This window comes from Ictidomys tridecemlineatus, chromosome 13 (genome assembly GCF_052094955.1).
Source record: "Ictidomys tridecemlineatus isolate mIctTri1 chromosome 13, mIctTri1.hap1, whole genome shotgun sequence".
In the NCBI taxonomy this organism is placed as follows: domain Eukaryota; kingdom Metazoa; phylum Chordata; class Mammalia; order Rodentia; family Sciuridae; genus Ictidomys; species Ictidomys tridecemlineatus.
Genome location: NC_135489.1, coordinates 39924313 through 39950756, shown reverse-complemented (window position 1 = coordinate 39950756; position 26444 = coordinate 39924313).

Genomic DNA, 26444 nt, shown 5'->3' with positions numbered 1-26444 from the left:
TGGGGAAAAACTATTTGCGTTTGAGGAACAGATAGGGAGAAAGGACGGATGCATATGTCAGGAGGATAGAAAGGCTGTTATAATGATTTTGTGTGGTTCCCTTTTTATTGGATTCTGTCTCGGTTTTGTTTGGCGTCATCTTGTTGGGTTGTATTATAGTAGAAATACGGGATCAGCAATTAGTAAAAAACAAACCGAAAGAGTGTTAAGTAAATTGTTAGAGGAAGGAAGCTTCCCAGTAAAACCAAGAGCAGTCAGGGCATACGTTGATGTAATACAAGAATATAGCCCATGGCTTTTTAAGGAGGGGTTGTTAGATATATCACAATGGAACCATCATGGTGAAGATTTAAAAAGAATAGAAAAGAACAACCCAGGGACTCTGCCAGTTGGCACATTGTCATTGTGGACGTTGGTATCTAGTTTGCTTAGTCCAAAGCCTTCAGTTCAGACAGAGGTAGAGGAAGAAGAAGACATATTGATTCAAGTAGAAGAGGAAGTCTCTCAAGTTAGTCAGACAGAGGAAAAGATTCAAGTAAAAGCTCGAGCTAGTCAGAAAGAGGAAAAGATTCAAGTAAAAGAGAAGGTCTTTCGAGATAGTGAGACAGAGGAAGGAAGTTTAGAGCAGAAAAATCTATCAGGGGAAAAGTTAAAACAGGTGACTGCTAATAAGACCCTTTTGTTAGAGAGCGTAAGTGTCCAACCAACAGCACCACCTCTACAGGAGACTGCTACTAACAGCACTCTATCACCAGAGGGCATAAGTGTCCAATCAACAGCACCACCTCCATATGCTAAGAGACTCCCAACCCCCGCAGTTGATAGTTTGGATCCTGAGACAGGATCTCAAGTATGCCCTGTATTTGAGGTAGGAGGGCAGCGAACTTACCAGGGTTTAAATTTCAAATCAGTGAAGGAGCTAAAAGAGGCTGTAGCAACCTATGGTCCTCAAGCACCCTTCACTGTAAGCTTGGTCGAATCCATTACCAACTTAAGCATGACGCCAGCAGATTGGGCTAGTTTGTGTAAAGCTGTGCTAAATGGAGGACAATACCTGTTATGGAAGGTTGCCAATGAGGAATTTTGCAAGGAGACGGCTAGTCGAAATGCAGCAGCTGGTTATCCTCAGAGAAATCTAGATATGTTGTTAGGAAAGGGACCTTATGAGGATCGGCAGCAACAACTTGCATATGATCCTGGTGTATATTTACAAATTGCTGTAGATGCAGTTAGGGCATGGAAGTCTTTACAAGAACCTGGAGGTTTACAAGGTCAATTATCTAAGATAATACAAGGAGCTAATGAACCTTACGCTGAATTTGTAGATAGGCTTATTCAAACAGCTACCAGAGTTTTTGGGAATACAGAACAAGCAATGCCATTTATAAAACAACTGGCTTATGACCAAGCGAATCGTTGGTGTAGAGATATCATTAGACCATGGAAACATGAAGATTTAAACACATATATTAAATTATGTAGAGACATTAATGAACAAGGGCAAATTGTGGCAGCTGCAGTAAAACAAGCTTTAGATGCCAGAGACATTAATGAACAAGGGCAAATTGTGGCAGCTGCAGTAAAACAGGCTTTAGATGCCAGAGACATTAATGAACAAGGGCAAATTGTGGCAGCTGCAGTAAAACAGGTTTTAGATGCCAGAGACATTAATGAACAAGGGCAAATTGTGGCAGCTGCAGTAAAACAGGCTTTAGATGCCAGGCCAAGAACATGCTACAATTGTCAACAAACAGGACATTTTAAAAGGAATTGCCCCATAGGAGGAGGGTTTAACAAAACTAGGTATCAAACAAGTAGAATACCGGGTATTTGCCCACGATGCCGTAGAGGGAGACATTGGGCTAATGAATGCCGTTCTCAAACCACCATAGAGGGTACTCCATTATATTGGGCTAATGAATACCATCCTCAAACCACCATAGAGGGTACTCCATTATCAAAAAACGAACAAGGACAAGGTGTTTATCCACAATATCGTGGACAAAGGCATCGGGCTCCGTTGCCAAAAAATGGACAGGGGGCCCCAATGCTCCGGGGCCCCAAACCACAAATATACGGAGCACTGGAGGAACCCAGCAACCCCAGCAACCCCATCAGGGTAGTGCCCAGCACATCAGATCCCTCATCAGACAAACCAGAGGGAGCGCAGGGTTGGACATCTGCGCCTCCACCAAATCAGTACTAACTCCAGAGATGGGAGTTCAAATCATTCCCACAGGGGTAAAAGGACCTCTTCCCAAAGGAACAGTAGGCTTATTATTGGGACGCAGCTCTTCTACTCTAAAAGGACTTTTGATAAGTCCTGGGGTAATTGATTCCAATTATGAAGGTGAAATAAAAATTATAGCCAGTTCTCCAAAGGGTATATCAGTAATTTCACCAGGAGATAGAATAGCACAGTTACTAATAATACCAAGCCTACATGATAAATTTTCCAGTCATGTTGTAGAAAGAGGTTCCAAGGGATTAGGCTCCACAGGTGTAGATTGGGCTATGCTTTCTTTAAATTTAGATTCTCGCCCCATGCTAAAACTAAATATTCAAGGACATGAATTTAATGGGCTACTGGATACAGGTGCAGATCTTAGCATCATCTCTCGTCAAGAATGGCCAAAACATTGGCCATTACAACAAGCCACTCAATCGCTTCGAGGCCTAGGAGTGGCGACTAATCCCGATAGAAGTGCAATGCTATTAGATTGGAAGGATCCTGAAGGATGTGAAGGAACTATACAGCCATATGTATTGGATTATCTTCCCGTAAATTTATGGGGACGAGATGTCTTAGATCAATTAGGTTTGACATTAACAAATAATATCAATCAAAATGCACCCACTATTATGGCTAGACAAGGTTTTAGGAAAGGAAAAAGATTAGAAAGACAAGAACAATGTATAGCAGCACCAATACAAATAGATCAAAGAACAGACAGACATGGGTTGGATTTTCACAAAGGGCCACTGAGACAATAAAAATTACATGGAAATCAGAAAGACCAGTATGGGTTCCTCAGTGGCCCTTGACTAAAGAAAAGACACAAGTAGCCCATGATCTGGTCAAACAACAATTAGCGGAAGGACATATACAACCTTCTGTATCTCCCCATAATACTCCCATTTTTGTCATCAAAAAGAAATCTGGTAAATGGAGACTACTGCAAGATTTAAGAGCCATTAACAATGAAATGGTCATTATGGGACCTGCTCAATCGGGGATTCCTCAATTGTCTGCTTTGCCAAAAACTTGGTATGTTTTAGTTATAGATATTAAAGATTGTTTTTTTTCAATTCCAATTCATCCTGAGGATAGTCCACGTTTTGCATTTACTATCCCTGCACTAAATCATGAAGGTCCTGATCAGAGATATGAATGGAAAGTACTCCCTCAAGGGATGGCTAACAGCCCAACTATGTGTCAAATTTATGTTAACAAAGTAATCCAGCCACTTAGAAATCAAAATCCTGAACTACAAATATTTCACTATATGGATGATGTGTTATTGGCACACAAAGCTAAAAACACATTGCTAGAATGTTATGCCACACTTACAAACTTATTAAAAAATTATAATCTAGAGATAGCAATAGATAAAGTGCAATTAAATTTTCCAATTAATTATTTAGGAGTTCTATTATCCTCAACCATGGTCCGTCCACCAAAAATTCAAATACGAGTAGATCAACTCAAATCACTTAATGACTTTCAAAAGTTATTAGGAGACATAAATTGGATAAGGCCTTATCTAGGTATTCCAACAGGAGAATTGGGACCTTTATTTGATATCCTAAAAGGTCCATCAGATCCAAATTCACCCCGAATGTTAACGCCTGAAGCAAGAAAGGCATTAAAAATCATTGAAACATATATGGAAAATATGCATTTGGATAGAATTGATATAAGTTTGCCTTTATTATTTATTGTACTACCAACAAAATATATTCCTACAGGAGTATTTTGGCAAGAAGGTCCATTATTATGGATACATTTATCTTATTCTCCTAACACTATTCTTACTAGGTATCCTGAGGCTGTAGGACAATTAATACTCAAAGGAATAAAAACAGCAAAGGCAGTGTTTGGAATTTCTCCCCATAAAATTATTACTCCATATACTATGAATCAAATTGATGAATTAGCTAATGAGTTAAATACTTGGGCAATAATAATGTGCAAATCTAATGTTTCATTTGATAACCACTTACCATCTAATCCTTTATTGTCTTTTTGGTCATTGCATCCTGTAATTTTTCCAAAAATGACAAGAAAAACACCTATCATGAATGCTCCAAATATATTCACTGATGGGTCAAATAATGGTACAGCAGCAATAATTACACCTAATCAAACTTTTACATTTTTAGTACCCAAACAATCAGCTCAAAAGGTAGAGCTTAATGCAGTATTACAAACTTTTGTGATGTTTAAAGATTCTGTATTTAATTTATTTTCTGATAGCCAGTATATAGTTAATGCTATAGTATCCCTTGAAGATGCTGGTAGAATTTCCCCTTCTTCTACTGTTTTCTCTTTGTTTTCCACTATACAAAGTTTAATCTGGGACAGAAAAGATCCATTCTTTATAGGACATATCAGGGCACATACAGGATTGCCTGGAGCCCTTAGTTTGGGCAATGATTTAGCAGATAAAACTACACGTGACATACATATTTTCTCTATACTAGAAGAAGCTATAAATTTTCATGAAAGATTCCATGTCAATGCTAATACTTTACAAAAGCGTTTTAAAATAACTAAGGAACAAGCTAGACAAATAATAAAACAATGTCAAAATTGTGTGACCTTTTTACCACAAGTTAATCTTGGAGTCAATCCTAGAGGATTGATGCCTAACCATATTTGGCAGATGGACGTCACACACTTGCCAGAATTTGGAAAATTAAAATATTTGCATGTTACAGTTGATACTTCTTCTGGATTTTTGATGGGCTCCCTTCATGCCGGTGAAAAAACTAAAGATGTTATAGCTCATTGCTTACAAAATTTTGCCACTGTGGGCATTCCAAAACAGTTAAAAACAGATAATGCCCCTGGTTATACGTCTACTTCTTTTAAACAATTTTGCTCATCATTTGGCATTACTCATATAACAGGAATCCCATACAATCCACAGGGTCAAGGCATAGTTGAAAGAGCTCATCAAACTATTAAAATGTACTTATTAAAGCAAAAAGATGGAATTGGGAAGGGGTATATATTCCCCAAAGATAAACTTAAAATAACCCTTTTTACTCTAAACTTTTTAAATTTGGATTCATTAGGACTTAGTGCTGCAGAAAGGCATATGTGTCCAAAAAATGTACATAAGCCTAAGGTACTTTGGAAAGATATTCTAACAGGACAATGGAAAGGTCCTGACCCAGTAATTGTCTGGAATCGGGGGTCTGTTTGTGTGTTTCCACAGGAAGAACAGCAGCCGATTTGGATTCCAGAGAGATTAACCAAGGTTCTGACCCAGAACAGCAGCCGATTTGGATTTCAGAGAGATTAACTAAAATCCTGACCCAGTGATTGTCTGGAGTCGGGGGTCTGTTTTTGTGTTTCCACAGGGAGAACAGCAGCTGATTTGGATTCCAGAGAGATTAACTAAAGTGATTTCTACAGACCAAAAAGAAGATGATTTAGCTCAAATCCATAATAGCTGATATCCAAAACTCCAATTTGGCTATCCTTACATCTGCGACAGAACCAGGATGCTTTTTTCAATATCTATTTTATTATTGCCCTTTCCCATATCATGAAGTTCTATTTTATTTTTTTGAGCTCATACAGACCTAGGTTAATGTTTTGCTGATCAGTTCTATTTTTTTTTGACTATAGAGTTTTTAAACATTGCAATAGAGATTTTACCTGTAAAAAGTTATAAGGCCTTTACTATTATGTTATGTGTTGTATGTATTATATTATGTGTGCACACTTGTGTTTTGTGTTATATGTTTGAATGTACGTATGTCCAATGTATGTATTTCCATATATCATATATGATGAGCGCTCATGAAAAGATGGATCCAAATATTTTTTTTTTATTCACGTGATTTAAATGGTTTAATTTAAATTGGGTAAATAACTGTTAAGAATTGTTTTAATATGTAAACAAAAAAGGAGGTTAACAGATCTGTTTGTTTACTCTCACCTTTCGTTTTCATTATATTTAATAATTCTCTTCACTATAATGTAAATTGTTAAGAAAATTGTTTTCTTTTAGTGCCTTCTGAAATGTTACCTAATTTTTTCTTTAGCCATTATTGCCAGAATTTCTATCTTCAGATGAAGATAATATAAATTGTTAAGAAAATTGTTTTCTTTTAGTGTCTTCTGGAATGTTACCTAATTTTTTCTTTAGCCATTATTGCCAGAATTTCTATCTTCATCCCAGTGCCGATGAAGATAATATAAATTATTAAGAAAATTGTTTTCTTTTAGTGTCTTCTGGAATGTTACCTAATTTTTTCTTTAGTCATTATTGCCAGAATTCCTATCTTCATCCCTGTGCCGGTGAAGACAAAGATAAAACTAATCTACAGTTTCTGCAATAGCCATCACTGAACTGCTTACAGGACTTGCACTGAACTGCTTACAGAACTATGTGTCACTTATATGCATTGTGAACTATCTGTTGGTGCAGCGACTTGTGGTAGTGTTGGGGTATTTTTGCTGATGATATCATCGGTGGTACAATTTTCCCAAAAGGAGCCGTCAATTGACTTGGTATATCTTCCTCCCTTCTGCTTGTCATGATCATTCAGCTAAAATTTGAGGGTCAACAGAGGTGAGGCAAAGAACCTCACCCCCCCCCCCCCCCGCTGAGACCTCTCCACAGGTGTGGCTGTATACTGGACCGGTAGTCAATGACGGGTAAGATCCAATTACAATGGTACCAACCTAAGACAGGAGGCTGACGCCCTGAGGTCAGCTCATCCGAAGACGGGTAAGGACCATATGTATTGGACAACCTAAGGCAGGCACGGTCCATAAGCCACATGCTTGTTGTTTAAACAGAGAGGGGGAGATGTTGAGAGCCACAGCCAAAGGGGCCCCAGCAAACTTCCAGCTGCCAGCAAGCTTCAGACTGCCCCAGCAACATCTAGCTGATTGGCTCCTCCACGGAGCTGCTCATTGGGTGACTTCTTTGGCTCTGCCCACGCAACCCAGCCAATCGGCCTCAAGAGGAGGAGGATTGTGGGAGGTTGAGAGGCTGGTGTGGGGGAGAGAGGCTTGTGGAAGCCGGTGGTGGCAGTTGGGCTCTGAGGGTTTTTCCCTGGAGCTGTTTTGTTTGGCGTTTGTAGTTCTAAAAATAAAGTTAGTTTCTTTTTGACAAGTGGCTCCTGATTTGTGCCAAGCCAGACTTCGGCACACCCTGGCTTCCAATCAACTTTTTAAACCATCTAAACATCCACAATCTTTTTGTTGGTGGTGTTGATGTTGTTGTTTGTTGTTTTTCTTTTAACCTGGAGATATTGTTTACACAGCCTATTATCTTTTTATCAATGTGGGCTAGTTACCTTTTTCAACATCTGTTCTATAACTTCTGTCCTGTGACATCTTTCCACTATTCTTGAGGAAATTCCAATCCCTCTGTGGGATTGTCACAGGAGGAGAGATGCCTCCAGAGAAGTGTCTGAGATAATCCCAGAGGGGAAGAGGAATTTAACTCAGAACCAGTGGGGTTCTTGGCAAACAGGAAGGAAAAGAATTTCACCATGCACCAAAGGCATAAACAGAGGTTTACTTAGGAAGTAGATACATTGTCAATACACACACACACACACACACACACACACACACACACACACACACCAGTCTGGAGGTAGATCCAGGTAGGCCCACATAATTTCATGAAAAATTTTCCCTGTACTTATGCATTGCCTTCATTTTATAAGGGGATGAGTCAATTGCACAGGTTGAGGGCATGTTGCTAAGGAGGTACAATTTTTCCTAAGTGCTTTCTGCATATTTACTGGTTTATGGGTATCTTTCCTTTTATTCCCTAATTCCTATCTCAGGATCACCAGTCCCATTTATTTCATTTCTTTCTCTAGTCTGCTTTATGCCTTTATCTGGTAGCAGATTTATCAAGTAACTTCCTGGAGAAAGGAGATACGGAAGGTAAGAGATCAAGACATCATGCATTTAAAAATACCTTTATCCTTCTCTTGGTTTATAGTTTTGCCAAATAAAGAAATATTGGATGAGAATAATTATCTCTACAAAGTTTGAAAGCATTTCTGTAATTTCTTCTACCTTCCATTATTGTTGAAAAGTCCAATAATCCTCATATTCTAATCACAGGTATAATACCCTATCATTTTTCTCTTTTAAGCCTTTTTAAAAAATTATTTTTTCTCTGTTAGTCTGAAAGTTTAAGAGGTTCCCTGATGTGAATACTGGTTGCAACTTATCAATTTAGTGAACCTTAAGTTCTAGGGAATTTTTTTATATTATATTTGTGATATTTTGACTATTTACTTCTCTTATTCTTTTTGAAATTCCTGTGGTGAACTTAAAAAAACATTTTCTCCTTTTTGATTTTGTCCTGTATTTGTTCTTTGCTTCCTCTAACTAATATAGCTGTTATTGATATTTTATTTATTATGTTTTTCATTTCCAGAGGTCTTTCTTGTTCTATGTATTTTTTTTTCTTTTTGCATTAACTTTTCTGTGAATAAAAGATCTCTTATTTTCAAAACAATGACCAGTATGATTCTGGAAACAACCAGATTTAAAAGTTTGTGCTTGCTTACCACTCAACTGAAAACTTAGGAGACAAAGAGTTCCTGGATGGAAACAGGCTTACTAAAACTGGCTCTGAGGAAAACAGAGGAGACATTTTTGTAATCTCAAATCTCTATCCTAGGAACATAAACAGCTTTATAGAATAAAAAGGACACAGAGGGGTAATGGGACAGGAAATCAATGTGTTAGGCATGGTCATCATAATCCAGAGGTAGGTATTCTTTCCTCTTCTCTGGTATAAACCTTACAATGGACTTTGACTATCTACCAGCAAGGCAAATTTTCATATTCTGCCTCATTTCCATCTTCTGTGGTATCACCTCAAATTCCTCACAGAGTTTAGGATCCTTGGAATGAGTTTAGTTTCTTCTTGAATATTCTTCTGCAGATATGTGGTTTGTTTTATTCACTATAAAATATTTACCATTCTTCATTCTACAGGTGTGGATTAACCAGGATTTTTTTACCAGGTCCTGTTTGAACTCTAAAATATAATACTAGAAACAAACAAAAAGTGCTGTTATCACAAAGACTGTATTTTGGGAAGAAAAATACAACAATAGAGAAGATATAATAGGATATTTCAGTGTGTGAGGGCATTATGGAGAAAAGTGAAATACGAGAGGATGATTCAAAGCTTCTTTTCAAGTCATTTATCTTCTAGTCTGCCTTAACACCATGTTCATTTTTCCATTTCAGATTTGTTTTCGTAATATTCTTTCCTGGCTCAATAGTTTTCAAATACTGATCCATTTAATTAAAATATTTTTTTCTTTTACCATTCAAGTGTAGATTTCAAATTGTGTCAAACATCACAAGGTAGACCCCCATGATTAATTACACAAATCAGGTCATCCTATTACATACTCTGATGTGACCTACCCTTCCTTGCCTGTTATAGCACTCAGCAAAGTTTATAATTATTTTCTTTTACTATTGCTTTATATCTGTTTTCTGCATCTTGATTATAAATTCGGTGAACGTAGGGACCAGTTTCTGTATGGCTTGTTTGTATTATTTCCGTATCATTAGAGCTTAGCATAGTCCCTGGTACACTGTAGGTGTTAAATGTCTGTGAAATAACCATATTGGGTAACACTTTACCCTGCACCCAAGGAAAATTCCAACAGCGGAAAGTATTCATGAATCTTTTGAAATGCTGAGGAGAGAATTTTATCCCAGGTTGTTAATTTAAACAAGATAACTTCAAAAGCCTTTCCTAATCTCAGTATTTTGGCAGCATGATCTTGGCCTAATCAGTTATCCTATCTGGGTCTTGGTCCCTGACTCTGAAGTGGAGGGTTTTATCATAATGTCTTTATTACTTCGAGCTCCTCGAATCATTGATGCTATGCCAATAGTATAGGAAAAACTTAATGTAAAATCTGATGAGAACTTACTTATGTTTTTCTCCAATAGCTTACATTTATGAATGAAATGACATAATGATCTCTGATTTCATTAATTTTATTTTTCCTTCTTTTCTTTTGAATAGTACTACTGTTTTCATCCTGCTTATTTACCATGGAAATTGATTCCTAATTTGGAATAGGAATTTCCTGATATTGATCAGACTCATGTGTCTTCTAAAAGGACTGACTACACAAAAATACATTCATTCTGTTACCATTAAATGTAATGTTTTCAATTGAGAAAATACAATACTTTAGTCCAATACAAAAATCCAAGAAGCTAAATTAAATGTGCTTCTAATAGACATTGACTTACTTAGTTTCAAAGATTTGTATATATAAATTCAGATTTTAAAATTTAATATAAATTTTACAGGGAATAACAAATGGCATTGGAAGATTCTGTGTTCTAGATTAATAAACACCTAAAACTCATATGCTTTTCAGAAAACAAAATATTTTGAATTTATATATTTCCTTAAATATGTCATAAAAGCCAAATGCCGCCTGCAGTGTGACTAAAATTCCTCTGGTGTCATTCTTTACATGTTCTAAGAAATGATCTATGGAATTTAATAACAACTTGCTAGTAATGTCACAAATTTATTTTCTTGGGAATTGGTAATTATTTTCATTAATTGAATAATGGATTTTGTTCATATATAATAAATTTAACTTTTTCCATTTTATTTAATACTTCTCTAATAAATCATTGGGCTCTGAGATAGTGAAAAGTTACTAGCATTATTTATCATACTTCCAAAATTTTTATGTCTTTCCTTCAACCTTCAAGTGTTTGGTGTTAAAAAGTCTTTTCATCTTTCCAAGAGATAGAACATAGAATTAGCTCCTCTAACTAAAAGAAGAAAAAATATATATAGTGGGCCAAACAAATTCATTAGACAAGCACATATTGAAGTTGTATTTGTCTTGTTATGGCAAATAGATGAAGACTGGAACCCAGACTCATTGCCTAGGTTCTGCTGTCTTTGGCTTCTTTCTGTCCTGGGTAGATAGAGCACAGTGACTACAATGGCTTCTTCCATCATAGTCTGCTGCACAGAGAAGATAGTCACTCAAGCCGTATTTATCACTCAAGACCTTACTTTTAAGCCTTTTCTGACTCTCCTAAGCTCCTGATAGTTTCTTTCACTGCCCCCATAGCTTTCTATCATATTTTGTCTACGTATATCTTTCTCCTTTAGAATAATGTCTTGAAGAATACTCCTTGAGTATTGCATATCTTTTTATTTGCAGTGTATAAGATTTGTTAATGGACAAAGAGATACATAAATTAATACCTTAGGAAGATATATGAAGTCAATACAATAAGTAAGAGAAGTACTAACCTGTCAACAAAAAATATAGAATAATATACTTAGTTGTATGCAAAATATAAAATAGTGTTTTCATCTCATTTCTCAATCTAACGTAAGTAGTTTTGGCATATACTTCCCAAATGATTCCTTCTGATATGTTTCACATATTAGCAGAGTATACCTGGAAAATGTATGTATACATTTCAATATATTCACAGGTTTTATTTATTTTGTTTAAAGACAATTTTGTAATTTTAGTAACATTTTAATTCACACCAGAGTTCTGATTTACAAATGTTCATACTCTTTAAATTCTGTATAATTTATTTGTAAGGAATTACCTCATAAACTAGCAATCATTTCTATAAGTAAAGCATGTCAAAACCATAATAGAACAGAACAGGCTGAACTGAACATAGTTAGATGTACTCTAAATGTCCTCTAAAAGGGATTTTATCATATTAAAATGTATGTCTGAACAACAGCTTTTCTAAGCAATAAAAGATTTGATTGGACAAAAAAGTTTAAACATTCCCCTGTACTGACATACAAATTATGCCACCAAACACTTAAAATATTCACTTTCAATCTGATATGATTAAGGAGGATTTTTTGGAGCATGATTAAGTATAAACATAGTCTTAAATACTGTAATATAAACTAATATTCTTATTTCATTAGATTCAAAAGTGTATTATTTGTGAGTAGTGTACTACCAATTTATACAGATTTTGTAAAACTCAATAGTAATATACCTTAAAGATATTCAATTTCACTATGTCCTATGACAACTCTATTCACTTAGATTCATAAACTGGTATTCTGAAAAAAAATCCTTGAGTATTCCAAGAATTTCATTGTCTCAAACCAGTGAACCACAAAAAAAGTGGTAAATTCTCCATTTTCACATATGTACAATCTGTCTATTTCTTTCCATCCTCACTGGCAATGAATTTGTACAATTTTTTTTTAATTTTTCTATCCTGTTCCTTTTATTATAATATATTCTCCACATGAAAACAAATAATTATTTTAAGATACAAATGATTTCCCCTTATCTTCTACTTTTGTCCCTGAAATAGTTCACTAATCACCTCATAGAAACAAAAACTGCAAGCAAGGACCCAGATCCTCATTTTTAAGTAATGTTTTTTTTTTTTTTTTTTTTTTTTTACCAATAAGGTTAGGTTTCCTTGGAAAAAGAGATGATTTCAGTGCTGCAAGATCTTTTTTTGTCAGAAGCAAAGAAATATTGAAAGATTAATGGGGACCTGTCAAAAGGATAAAGAGATCCAACAGACGTAGTTACTATAGTTCCCAATTTGGTTCAATATGAACATAAAAAAACAACAATGAATGTAATTGATTGAACCTTTGTTTAAAAACTTGGGAAAACATTCAACTTGGATCTACTAGAGGTTATTATTCCATCAACTCCCTACTCTGAATATTAGTGAGAGTTAAGTTTTGATTGCACATTCAGATGGGGAAATATAGTGTTTCCCAAATGAGAAACAGAAACTCTTACAGAAGAATTCATACTTTAGGTAAAGAATGATGGACTTAGGAATTTACCCTTTGGAAAGTGTACTGGAATGTTTAAATCAGAATTATGATTATTAATATTTGTTAAAACCATTAAATGAAAGATTTGAGGGAAAGCGTACATTCCCATGATGTTAAAATATTATCCCACTGATTATTTGTAGATTAAAGAAGAAAATCATGCATTTTGAAAGGGGTCATCTGAGGTCCACATCTTACCCAACTGAACATTGGAAATCAGGTGATGTGACTTCCAATATGCTGCAATATGAGTATACATCGACCAGTTCCCATATAAATATTTCAAGTTTAACACAACCCCAGGAGAAGAACAGGATGCTTTTTCTCTTAGAATTTGTTTTTGGTGCTGGAGATTGAACCCATGGCCTTGTGAATGTGAGGCAAGCACTCTACCAACTCAGCTATATCCTCAGCTAAAACAGTCCAGAGTGTATAAAAGGAACATAAAGATTTGTAGCTTCAATGTGTTAAGGGATGTTTATTTTTAGTAAAATAATAAGGGTACTCCTTGAGACATTTTGCACACTAAAATGCATACATTAATTACTATAAAAAGGAAAATAGTTTGCATTTTTTTTATTTAATAACTTCCAATTTTGTAGAATTCTTTAGATATGCTGAAGTCTTTATGAATTGTAGACTATATTTACATTTTAATATAGAAGGTCAAAAGTGAATAACTGAATAAAACACATAAATGTTTTTGAAATGAAATATGAACTCTGTTGTTCTAAAAATAAAGGCTGGCCAAGCCAAAAATCTACCCAACATCCACATACGCTCAACAACATAATACCTAACTAAGAAGAAAGAGAGAAGGAAAAAAAAACCCATAAGCTTGACATTTTTTAGTACACAAAAAGAAATAATTTCTTTATTTTTTTAGCCAATTATTCCAATTCTAAGTCCCAGATTGTTCTTTCCTATTTCATTTTTAAGTCACTGAAAAAAATCTATAACTCACTAGCTGTCGTTATTAGAATAGAAATCTGTACACCTTAAAGAAGGTTTTTAAGTGTGTTTCTGTTGTTTCTTTCACCTTGCATAAAGGAAAACTATTATATACTTTATGACATTTTTAATCGTTTTGTTTAGCAGTATATATTACAGCAGTAGGATATCCTAGCAAGTCAATCTGCTTCTATCAAGCCTCTACTCAATACACTAGTCTAAGCATGCTTTCCAAATAAGCTCTGACATTGACACTGACACTTTCTATTATCAGCAAGAGAGTTATTTTAATTCAAAATGACATAATCAATTGGAGAAGAACTTCTTGTACACAGAAAATAAGTTACTCCTTTCCTAGTAGAATGTGTTCCTGCATATCTTAAAAGTTTAAGTGTAATCTGATGGCTTCTATTCAGCCTTGATTAACCTTAGTCTTTTTTTTTAGTTTATTATATGTCGTGTTTTCTAGAAGCAGAATCTGTGGTGTAGTTAAACATACTAGCTATTTATTAGGGAGTAACTTAAGCTAGTATCAACCCCAGCATAAGGTAAAGGCATGAGTGGGCAGAGGCTCAAATCCAGGTCTTGCAACATTCTTGACTAAACCTACATGACTGAGTTGGTGCAGATTACCTGTCAGGATTGTCCCAAATCCTGGACTTTAGGACTTTAACTCCATAAGACAGTGGACATCAGTGTTCTGGGAAGGCATTTGCTCATGAAATCCCTCCTTGAATCAGGAACTGGACAATATACTATTATGTGTACCATAGATTGCAAATTTCATTCTTCATTGACAATGTATTTAAATTTTGTAGAATCGTGATACCAAAATTTGGCATATAGTAGATAGAATTAAGTACTAGATAGAAATACACATATTATAGTTAATGCATCCAGTTCCTCCAATGAATCACATCACAATTGGATGTGAAATCTTTGAATCATTTTTAGTTATTGTAGTCTGAAACTGTGGATTAAGAGAGTTTTCTTATAGTGGGCTGAAAAATAAATAATTGTATAAAAATCACATTATAAGTTCATACTTCCTCAACCAATGTAGCTATTTAGTTGAGGCCAAATTTGAACATGAATTCAGAGTGTGATCTATTGCCTTTTGCTAGTAAAATTACTATTATTTTACTGCTCATTTTAGTGCCTTTTGTACTTCTTAATTCAGTGTCCCTAATAAATGTGTCTGATCCACACAAATGACATGGATCATACAAAACAATGCAAAGCATGTTATATAATTTGAGACTTTTGAAGTTATCTTCTTGGAAATTAAAGGGATATTTAATTTTCAGGAACGAAGTATGAAAGTAAATATCTTTAATTTTGAAGGTCTTACATGTCTCTGTGATCGTTAGAAATTATGAATTGGCATATATGAGAGTTTTCACTGTCTATAAAGTTCTTCATAGACTATTACATTTTCAAAAGTTAGAAAAGAAAGAAACATTATGGATCCTAATAGCTCTCTGGAAGAGAAGATAATGGGAAGATACCAAGAGACTTTTTCATAACTCTAGAGCATTTCACCTATGAGAACAACTAATGAGAAAGATCTTCTTCTCAAGATGCACTGCTTGAGTTAGTTAAATTAATAATGGAAATAGATTGTGATTTTAAAGCCTTCCATTAATTTTAAATATATGTTCATTATTAATGAGTTAGTAGAAACATAAGTGTCTTATTAAAAAATCAATAAATAGACATAATAGCTTAGATATTAGAGGGTGTTTTTTAAAAAAAAATATGGCAGAAAATTTTTTGAGACTCTTTCTACTGTGAGGGTGTTCCCTCTCTCTAACTGGATGGACTTAAAAATGTTTTGACTAAGAAAAGAGAGTAGATGAATGAGATTTTTTTAAGGTGAAGTCAAAATGTCAATGTTATATGTCTTCTGAATACTTTCTCTGCAGTATTGGTACACAATGCAAGAAATTTTACTATCCTCGGTTTACCATAGTTTGAGGAAGCCCAAGCTACATGGAGAGGACTTAGGAGTCCAGGTCAATGAGACTAAGCTCTGGGTTACCCAAGACCAGGTGCCAAACATGCAAGTGAAAGAGCCTCAAAAAGACTCTAGCCCCTTGAATGATCACTAGATAGTTCAGATTTTCAAGCTGAGACTCTGAACTCTTCAGCAGAAATAAGTCACCTTCACTGCACAAGCCCAAACTCTTGGCTTACGGGATCTCTAAGCATAGTAAAATGATTGTAGTTTTATACCCCTAAATTAGGGGATGGTGTTACACATCACTAGATACTTAAAATTCTTAGGTACTATAATTATATGAAATGATCCTATCTCAATAAAAAAAAAGAGGGGAAGGCCATGATACATTCTTAACTTCAAAACTTGCATGGTTCCCTAATTATAAGATGTCACAGTCAATGCCATTGTAAATCCTAGTAATTTTTATATGTAAATCAATGCTATTTGATGCAAGCTAAATTTACTTTCAAATGTTCTGTGTCATGTTTATTTAAAAGCAAGAAACTTTGTTCTTTTAAGTAATTTTTCCATTTTAAACATACACCAAATTTTTCATATATGCTTAATCAAAACCAGTCCAAAAAAGAGTATGCTTTTCTTAGCAGGAATTTAGCCAAAAATGCTTAAAAAATAATTATTTGCAAGTACTGAGTTACATGTTGCCTGCAAGGATAATCTGTAGGCTTCAGAATTTGACTTTGGGTGTGTTCCATTGTTTCAATAAACTTTCTATTGAATGAAAATAGACACTAAATCCATTTTCAGGGCAATAGCTTATAGTATTCCTCTAAATAAGAGCATTTCTCCTTGTGTTAAAAAAAAAATTACTTCCTGACTTAGCATTTTCTTTTTGGTTTTCTTAGACTTACAATTTAGTGCCTTCAGCAAAATTCCCATAAGGACTTATCCAGGGGAGAGAAAGGAAAAATATATAAAACAGTTGCTACATATATTCAAGCCCATAGTAATTTTGGAATTTTTATTAAAAGTTTACCAAGAGTTGCATGTTTTTACAAGCCTGAAATAATGTATTGACATACTCTCTGTTCAATCCTTAAATGGCATTAGTTTTTAGCCTCTATTAATAGCATGTTTTATAAAAAGTCACAGGGTCCTGGATGCAATGGCACACACTTATAATCCTAGCAGCTCAGGAAGTTGAGGCAGGAGAATCATAAGTTCAAAGTCAGCCTCAGCAAAAATGGGGCACTAAGCAACTCAGGAGACCCTGTCTCTAAATAAAATACAAAATAGGGCTGGGGATGTAGCTCAGTAGTCAAGTGCCCCTGAGTTCAACACCCAGTACGGCTTCCCAAAAAATGCCACCGAGTATTTGTGATATTATGCACAGTCCATACACTATCAGAGACAGAACGAAACTTTGTGGTCTAATTCAAACAACTGATGTAATACACTGGACTGTAATTCTGTCAGTAATGATGGTACCGCCTCATCCGTCTTAAAAAGAAGTTGCTTGAATCCTTTCCAATGGAATGGTTTTCTGCACAGTCAAACTCAACTCATCTGGGCAGCTTGGATTTTACAATAGAAAATCTGCCTGGTAGATGTTAGAGATTTAATTGCAGCACAACTAAAATATTAATATTTTCCCATAAATTTTTAAATTCAGAGCAGAAAAACTAGCAAGATGCTAAACATAAATAAACATCTGCATCTATCCTGAAAGGACTCATTTAATAATATTATCACAGTGAGATTTCCTATCAGTTTATAGTTATTTGTATTTCTTTTTCAGTAGTTGACAATTTGTGCTGTATTCTGATATCATAAAATTGCCTTTGTCAAATCTTTATTACAGAGAGATGGACATCGACCAGAAGGCCAGTTTTTACTAGTCTATTTTATTTCCCTTCTTAAATCTGTAGGTTAGTAAAACTTTTAAGGAGAAAAATGGCATGAATATTGCAGGTAGCATTGGAGGAAAAGTGTTATATAGTCCTATGAAGAGAGAATATAAAATGGGTCTGATGGGACATATCAGAAAGCCGAGACATAAAGCAAACATACATTCCCCTTTTGAGATTTTATTGATATTCAGGACCTAAAATCCCTATGATGCTATATGAGAGTCCTTCACGGATTACAAGGTGTTAGGGGCAAATTCTTCAGAGACAGGGTCATGAAATGACTACATTATAGCAATTGAAGATATTATGTGTTCCCAGCCACAACAACTTGAACAGCTCAGCTGAAAAAAAAAGTTATAATTCCCTGGAATTTGTCATAGAGTAAATGAATAAACAGACATTATTATGCCAAGTATAAGAAAATGGAAATGACACAAAATGCAAATGTTTGATGCCAGAAAATCAGTAGGGCACTAATTTTTATTGTGCTGTTAGGCTGCTGTGCTTTCCTATTAAAAGCACAAGGCTTTTAAGAAGATTAACACAACTTGCTGCTTTTTCATCCAAATAATATTATACACTTTAATAGCTAAATATCCACTCTTCAGGCCCTGAGCATTAAAACAAGAATTTCTTAATCTCATATCTGATGGAGTGATGGGTTTGAGAACTCACATTCTGTCAGAACTCAGCAAGTAAAAGTTGAAGATGCATCAAGTTCACCTATATTAGCTGCTTTGAATGCTTTTAAAAATTAGCAAAACTTTTTTCCAAGTAAGGAGCATATAAAATTTGTATTTTAAATTTCTCACAACATAAAATTTTTTCCTACATGCAAAAAAGAGTAATATTCAACCAATAAAGCATGTTTGAGAATATATATATATACACACACACCATTGCATATATGTATATATGTTATGACAATAAGTATAAACATGTATTTAATAGAAGAGAATAGTGATGAATTTTATAATTTTAGAACTTAGGTCATGTGTCTGACAAGAACAACCTAGATGATAGGAAAAACCTATACAGAATGTTTAACATGGTGAGTCTTGTAATTTCAACTGTAAAGAAAACAAAACTTATAGTTTGTAAAGAGCAGACCTTTAGATAACTAAATTTAAAAAAAAAATAGGCAAAGAGAAAATCAACTATTTCAAATTACAAATTCTATTAAAAAATTGAAACTTTGATCTTCTACAGTATGACAGGGTAACAGGGAGCTAACTTAGTAAGGTTAGGCAGAGACTCCTTACTGAGAAGGTGATATTCCAAGTGTGACCCCCAAAGATGAGTAACAACCTGATTCAAAAAGCCCTCAGGAGAGAAAGTTCAGGAGTGACCTGAGTGCCTGCAAAGACTGAGGTTGCCAAAGTGGGTCGGTGCGAGCTAAAGGAGGAGAAAAACTGCTTTGTCATTGCTCTGAGTTTCACTTGGAGAGGCAATTTCTTAGCAAAAGGATGAAAGAGTCTGAATGAATTATAGCTCAGTAATTAAAAGGGAACACAATATTATTTTATGATCACAGAGCAGTGGGGTCTGTGACATCTGGTTTGAGAGTATACGAGGACATAAATATTTATCTCAGTTTGGGACCATGTGACCAGCAGCATGGCCCTGACAGATGTGTGGCAATATCCTTAAAAATCTTCCTGTCTGAAATGTTCTATGAACTACAAGTTTACACCAAGTGAGTCAAGCTGACTATGTGCATGCAGTCATTCAGTTAATCATTCTCTAATATTAAATGCATACCTGTTCATCAGACCCCTTTTCTGCCTGCAAGTAGGGACACAGGTTAAGAGCCCATTACCAGAAGAGCTGCTGAGGCATCAAGACTGAGAAGGAAGAGCTGGACTAGGGGACTGGGGCCTAGAATGCTAACTGCAGAGAGCAAGGCTTAAGGTACAGTAATAGTCCATAGCTGAAAAGCAGCAGATCTGATCTCTGATTCCTTGTATATAGAAGCCCTTTTCTTCTCCCCGCCTCTCTTCACTTCCCTTCCCCTCTTTCTTTCTTCCTCCCCTCCCCTCCCCTGCCCTCTCCTTTCCTCTCCTCTCCTCTCCTTTCCCTCTCTCTCTCTTTATCTCCCTCCCTCCCTCTCTCTTTCTCTCCCTGTTTCTTCTTTCCCTGTTTCATCTTTTCTTGGTTATTGCTTTCTTGCCTGTCTGTATGGTTCTTTCTGTTTCTCTCTTGATTTTATTTGATATTTTATCAGATTAGTTCACCATTACCCTTAGCCGTCTTCCCTTTTGTAAATTGTACTTTCCATAAAATGTCTTTGTATGGAGCATAAAGGGTGAATGTTTCCTCTAGGGACTCAAATCGATAAGCCTATAGAAACACTGAAATGTTGAGCTGCCAAAAGGGACATCCATACATGAATAAGAGTCCTGGAGAAAGACAATGGATTGGAGCTCAGATCTTCACTGAATAGTTATGGAAACAGGATGCAGATTGATGAGATGATTTTGTCAAGGTGGCAAAGGATCTAAGTTTCTAGAAAAAAGAAATGAGAAGAAATGACATGAAAGTCAAACCCTGAGGTGAGATCACCTATTTGTTTCCTGTTCTGATATTTCTTGAGAGTCATGGAGACAAAGAGGTGTCCTCAAAAAGCAGCTAGGCTTAAATTATGGCTATAAGTGACTGAAAAACAACAGAAGGAAATGACACACCCAAAAGCACAGATCCTACAGTTCAGGCAAATGCAGCAAGATACAGAATTTGAATGCTATTGAAATACAAGGGTTCACAGGCCAGGAAACTTAAAAGTTGAGGAGGAAAATTGTGGAAAGGATTACAAAATGCCTGGGGCAGACACTTTGGAATTTTAACCACAGCAGCACCTTTGCAGATTTCTATAAATAATTCAAAGGAAGAGACAAGCAGAAACTTTCAGCAGTGAGGATTATTTAAAGGTTTAAGCAGCAGTTGCCATTCAGTAATATAAGACTACAAAAAAAAAAATCTATGTTCAGAAATTCTGGGAGAAATCAGGATATCTGTATTCTGTGACACATGGTATTTTCTTAGAGACCATAGTGACTTCTAGCTGTCTATAAAATCTCATTTTTGTCTTCTTCCCTTGTAATGAAGAGCTGAAATTGTACAGCTAGCCTATGTTTTCCAGTTTTCTGGCACTTATATGTTGTCATATTACTAAGGGCAAAACAACGTGTGAACATGGTAATTAAATTATTAAATATATGTGTGTCTATATCTATATCTATAGAGAGAGAGAAAGAGAGAGAGAGGGAGAGAAGAGAGAGAGAGTATCTGAGTTCCTTCATGAATTCAACAAACCACATTAAGTCCTACTATGTACCAAGATTATTTCAGACATTTATTAGTGAATAAAAGAAAAAAGATCAAAACCTTCATAGAATTTATATTCCAGATGGAAGAGGAAGATAATGTGAGAAAAATGTTCCCATCAAAGGGAAGGGCATTTGTGGGCAGCCACTCCTGAGCTATTTAGCATCTTCCCTCCATGTTGAGCCAAGGAGATTTTGGTCTGGCATTGCATACTATTTTGTGGCCCGTCCCACTTAATGGATTATGCAATGCACGTGACCTCAGTCTTCACTGGGGCTGCTCTAGTAGGTCCAGAATTGGGCATGACCCATTGGGCCTGGACAACCCACTTCTGTCTTATTTGGCAAAGAACATTCTATGGATAACCTTCGAAGTTTCACCATATATAATAAAGCAAACACAGGTTCCTGCTCTCTCTCTCTCTTCCCACTTTGGAAACTGGACCCCTAAGGTCTTAGAGACGTCTACCTCCCACTTTTCAAAATTACTCTCTGGGTAGTGTGGTTTCTTCACCGCTTCTTTTCCTTAGCTTAATTTTGCAGCCAGCTCACCTCATGTAGAGGAAACCTAAACAAGTGGGGGAGAGGCATTATTCTAGCATATGCCTGGCACAATTGAAGAACAGATAAGAAGCCAGGGAGCCCAAAGCACAGCAGAAGAAGGCAGAATTGTCCATGATGAAGACTAGATCATAGAGCAACCACTGCAGAACTGTAGATATTAAAGGACCAAGTTGATTTAACTTTGATTTTTATCACCAATGATGTTATAATAAATAAATTTGTGCATTTCCCCTTCATGTGTATACTAGAATCTTTGTAATTCCATACTTATGCTTCTAGGAAAAAGGATTATGCATTTGTAAATTTAGTAGAAATCACCAAAAATACCTCCCAGTGGAGGTTTAATCATTTCACACTAAAATTAATAAATGGGTATCCACTGAAGTTTTATTTTTATTTCTGTTGTCTTTTTCTGGCATACGTGTTCATTATTGCTTTTCTCTGGAAGTCTTTATTTTTGCTTTTTGCTATTTTTCTGTGGTTGTTTTTATATTAGATAAAAGAGATTTAAACAAGTTCACACACGGATAGAGGATAAGAGCTTGGATGGTCTAAAAGAATATGAGCTCATTAATAATGTGAGGTCCTCAAAATTTGAAAACACTATTCATGAATGCAAAAGCAAACATGGGTCTGACACTCATAAAGGAACTTTTCTATTTTAAGGGAGAGAACAGATGTGTATAGATGCAGATAGAATTGTTGGCTCATGGAAGCTCAAATTGGACTTTACTTCTTGATGGATTCTCTTTGTGAAGTCAAGGGCTACATGATTTATTGAGAATAAAGGGGATTGTGAAAAAAGGGAAGTAAGTGCAGAAGATAAAATACCACTTGTAGGGAATGAGAAAGAACATTGCTTAGTGAAACATAATTCAATTGAAATCACTGTTAGAACACCGATCAAACAGGTGACCATGAATGTGTAGTGTCACCAGTTGGCTCAGTTGTGTGATTTCTTTTTTTTTTTCAGCAGTCTCAGAAGTCCATGTACAGACAAAGAGAACACAGGCAACAGGATTTATTCAAGGATAGATGCTTTCAGGACAGGTGGGATGAAAAGACATCAGGTCAAGGTTGTTTAGAATTTCTTCAGGGAGAGCAAACTTGAAGTATGCAACTGTGAAATATAAGACAGAAAGAAAAAAATTGCATTCCCAAAACTACAGAAAAATGCATCTTCCTTCCTTTTAGCTCTTGATGGCATAACCCAAATCAAGATATATATCATCATAGCATTGCCTGTGCTATATTAGGTACAAAAATGTTTTAAATAATTAACTTTTAAATGGCAGATTAAGATTATGTATTTATTGTGTGAAACATGATGTTTAGAAATATGTGTACATTGTGGAATGGCTACTTGAGCTAATTGATGCATGCCTTATTCTACTCACCATTTTTTTTTGTTGTTTGTTTGTTTTGGTGGTAAGCTACTGAAAGCATGCAAAATACATTCTCTTTGTGGTTTTTAAAGAATGTAATACTTTATTAATTATAGTTTCTATATTGCAGGATAGATCTTTTGAACTTATTCCTCCTATCTAACTAAAATTTTCTATCCCTTGACCAACATCTAGCATCCATCCCAAATTCTACTCTTCTAATCTATCCACCATGCTACTTTCTGCTTCTGTAAGTTCAATTTTTAAAAATTCCACATATAATCATGATTATGTGGCTTTTGTCTTTCTATGCCTGGCTTATTTCATTTAACATAATGTACAGTTCACCATGTTGTTATAGCAAATTTTGACAGCTATCTTTAAGTAACAAAACTTATGGACTATAACCAAAATGGATTTCATTTTTCATTTCCACACCTCCTTTAAATATTACCATGAAGAGTAGTCTGTGTCTCTTACCTTTCTTGGAATCCCTCAACATTGCTAATCATTATCAGAGAACAAAACAAAATTCTTCTTTTAAGTCAAAGCCTCAGTTCAGCAAATAATGAGCACCCTGAGTATGACAACATTTTCCTCACAAGATAGAATTTGATGTGTGTGGAGATGTCACATCTTCCCACAAAGATAAAGGTAGTAACAATATTCCAGACAATGAATGGTTCTTTGGACAATGTTTGAATTAAAACAATAGTTTCTTGACTCTAACATTGCTTAATACCATATACTTAATTGTGATTAAATTATTATGTATGTTGTATCACCAATTCTTCTGCCCAGCAATATTTAGTTCAAAAACTTGTCTGAAAAGTGATTACTCTGTCTTGCTGACCACTAATGCAAGCATTACCTGGTGTGAACTTGAAATAAATAAACTTAGAAAACTCTGTCTAGATTACATGCCTAGCCCCAGATGTGTCTAGACCCTGGAAAGAGAGAATAAGAAGTGTTGATTTTTTTATATTATTTCCCTGAGACTGCTGTGAAAATTCACTGCACACAGTAACTTAAAAAGACAGAAACTACTTCTCCCACATTTTTGAAGCAAGAGGCCTGAAATCAAAGTGTTAGCCAGACCATGACAACATGATCTAAAGGATCTGGGAAGAATTTCTTCTTGCCTCTTCTAGCTTCTGGAGATTTCAAGCAATTCTTGATGTGACTTGGCTTCTAGATGCATTACATCAATTTCTGTCTGTGATTTCACATGGCCTTCTTCTCTCCTAGTTTCTATGTTCAAATTTCTTTTTCTTACAAGAAAACCAGTCATGTTGGATTTAGTGTTCACCATAATTCATTATGAATTCATATTGATTAGATGGCACCAGCAAAAATGATATAAATAAGGTCACATTCCAAGATTCTGGGGAGATATCAAATTTGAAGTGACACAATTCAACACTGTATAGTCCTCCCTCAGGCATAGAGTCACAGATAAAATCTCCACCTAACAACAGTACATGGTCATGGCAAAATGAGTTTTACTATGGAGTTTGGGGGGTATTTTCTTTATAAGAATTAGCTTAATATTATCTCATATTTGGTTTGAAGTGTTCACATTTATTTATTTTATTGCTACCTTAAAAGCTTCCTATTAAATATCCCAGTATAAGCTTACATGCTTACCTAATAATAAATTTGTAACCATATTGAGAAAAAAATCTGTATAAAATGAATATGATGTAAGTAAACACATAAGTTATAATCAGTAATATAGCCAACTACTATACAAAAGTGTTTCAAGGACAGAATATGTATTGTATGTTATGTAGCTAAGGAAAATGGTGAAGCAAAGGGTTATCCAACTCTATAAATATACTAAAAATCACTGAATTATACATATTATATAATTAATTTTATAATATGCAAATTCAATAAAGCTGTTTTTAAAATAATATAAAAATTGTCAGTTAAGATGAGTTTAATGGAAGCCCAAACTTTGCAGTGAATTCTACTCTAAGATATTGTCAAGAAGTTAAAAAGCATAAGTTAAAAATTGCAAATTAGTCTTAAGATGGTGTGGGTGTGAAATTCCTATATTTGGCATTTTTGTGCATATTTAAAATGTGAAATTATTGAGAAAATTATTTATTATTTGACTTCATGCAAATACTAGCAGATTTATATCAATTAAATAAGATGAATTTTTCTCAATTCACATATATCATAAACTGAAGGGAAAACTTTTGACTCCTCAAATTATCAATGATAAGTAGTCTAATTCTTCACAGGACATAGAACTGAAACTACATTTTGCTTCCATCAAGAGAACACATTACTACTTAGTTGTGAAGAGATACAGGCAGAATAGGGAGGGCATTGTTATTAGGTTGTAATCTTCCTTAACATCTCTATAAATCATCTAGTGAGGAAAGAGATGCAAGCTAATGAAACTTAAATCACAATAAATTGTCAAGTGTTTTAGCACCAATTAGTGCAGAAATGATAAAAAGAGACCTTCAGTGATTAAAGGGCAACCACAAAATGAGATTCGACTTGGAAAACATAATGTGGTTGGCATGTAGCCCTTGGGAGTAAAAATAAAAATGTGTAATTGTTTTTAAGGTCACCATTATAAAGATAAGTAAAGGATCTTTAAGGAAACTCACCAAGAAATTAATTTTGGCAATATTGATTTCAATGTTGATTTTACTATGTTTACTTGGTTTTGTTTTAAATTATTAAATGGAATAACTTTTCTCCCTGGAAAATTTATGGAGTTCATGGGAAAAGGACAGCTCACTATTTGTCCTTTGGATTAAATATTTATTTTCTGAAATATAATAGAAATTTGAGGGTGGTGGAGAAAGAGAATTTTAAAAATTAAGGAAAAAAGGAATTGGAAAGGATAACTAGTATGGTACTTAATGATCATTAATCATCATGTAAATTAAAACACAAATATTTGGATGAAAACTTTACAGTCAGTTTGTCCTATGATGATGAGTCCAGAGAAGTCTTTCAATTGGAGATATCACCTCAGAAATTGAAGTTTTATTAGTTCACTAAACAATTCCTAATGGTTTCACAAACTATTCAGAGTGGATACAGATTTGAATTTTATCATTTTATCTCTAGTTACTAAAAATGGTGCTAATTATTATTTGACATTCAGAAAGAAAGTAATAAATGTAAGCCCAAATGGGAAGATTTTAGCAATAGGAGCTCACAGATCACTCTTACATGAAAAAGAATAAACGCCTTTTCATGTCATTATTTCAATGTGATTTTAGTCATTAGCTTTAGGAAGAGCTTCAAAA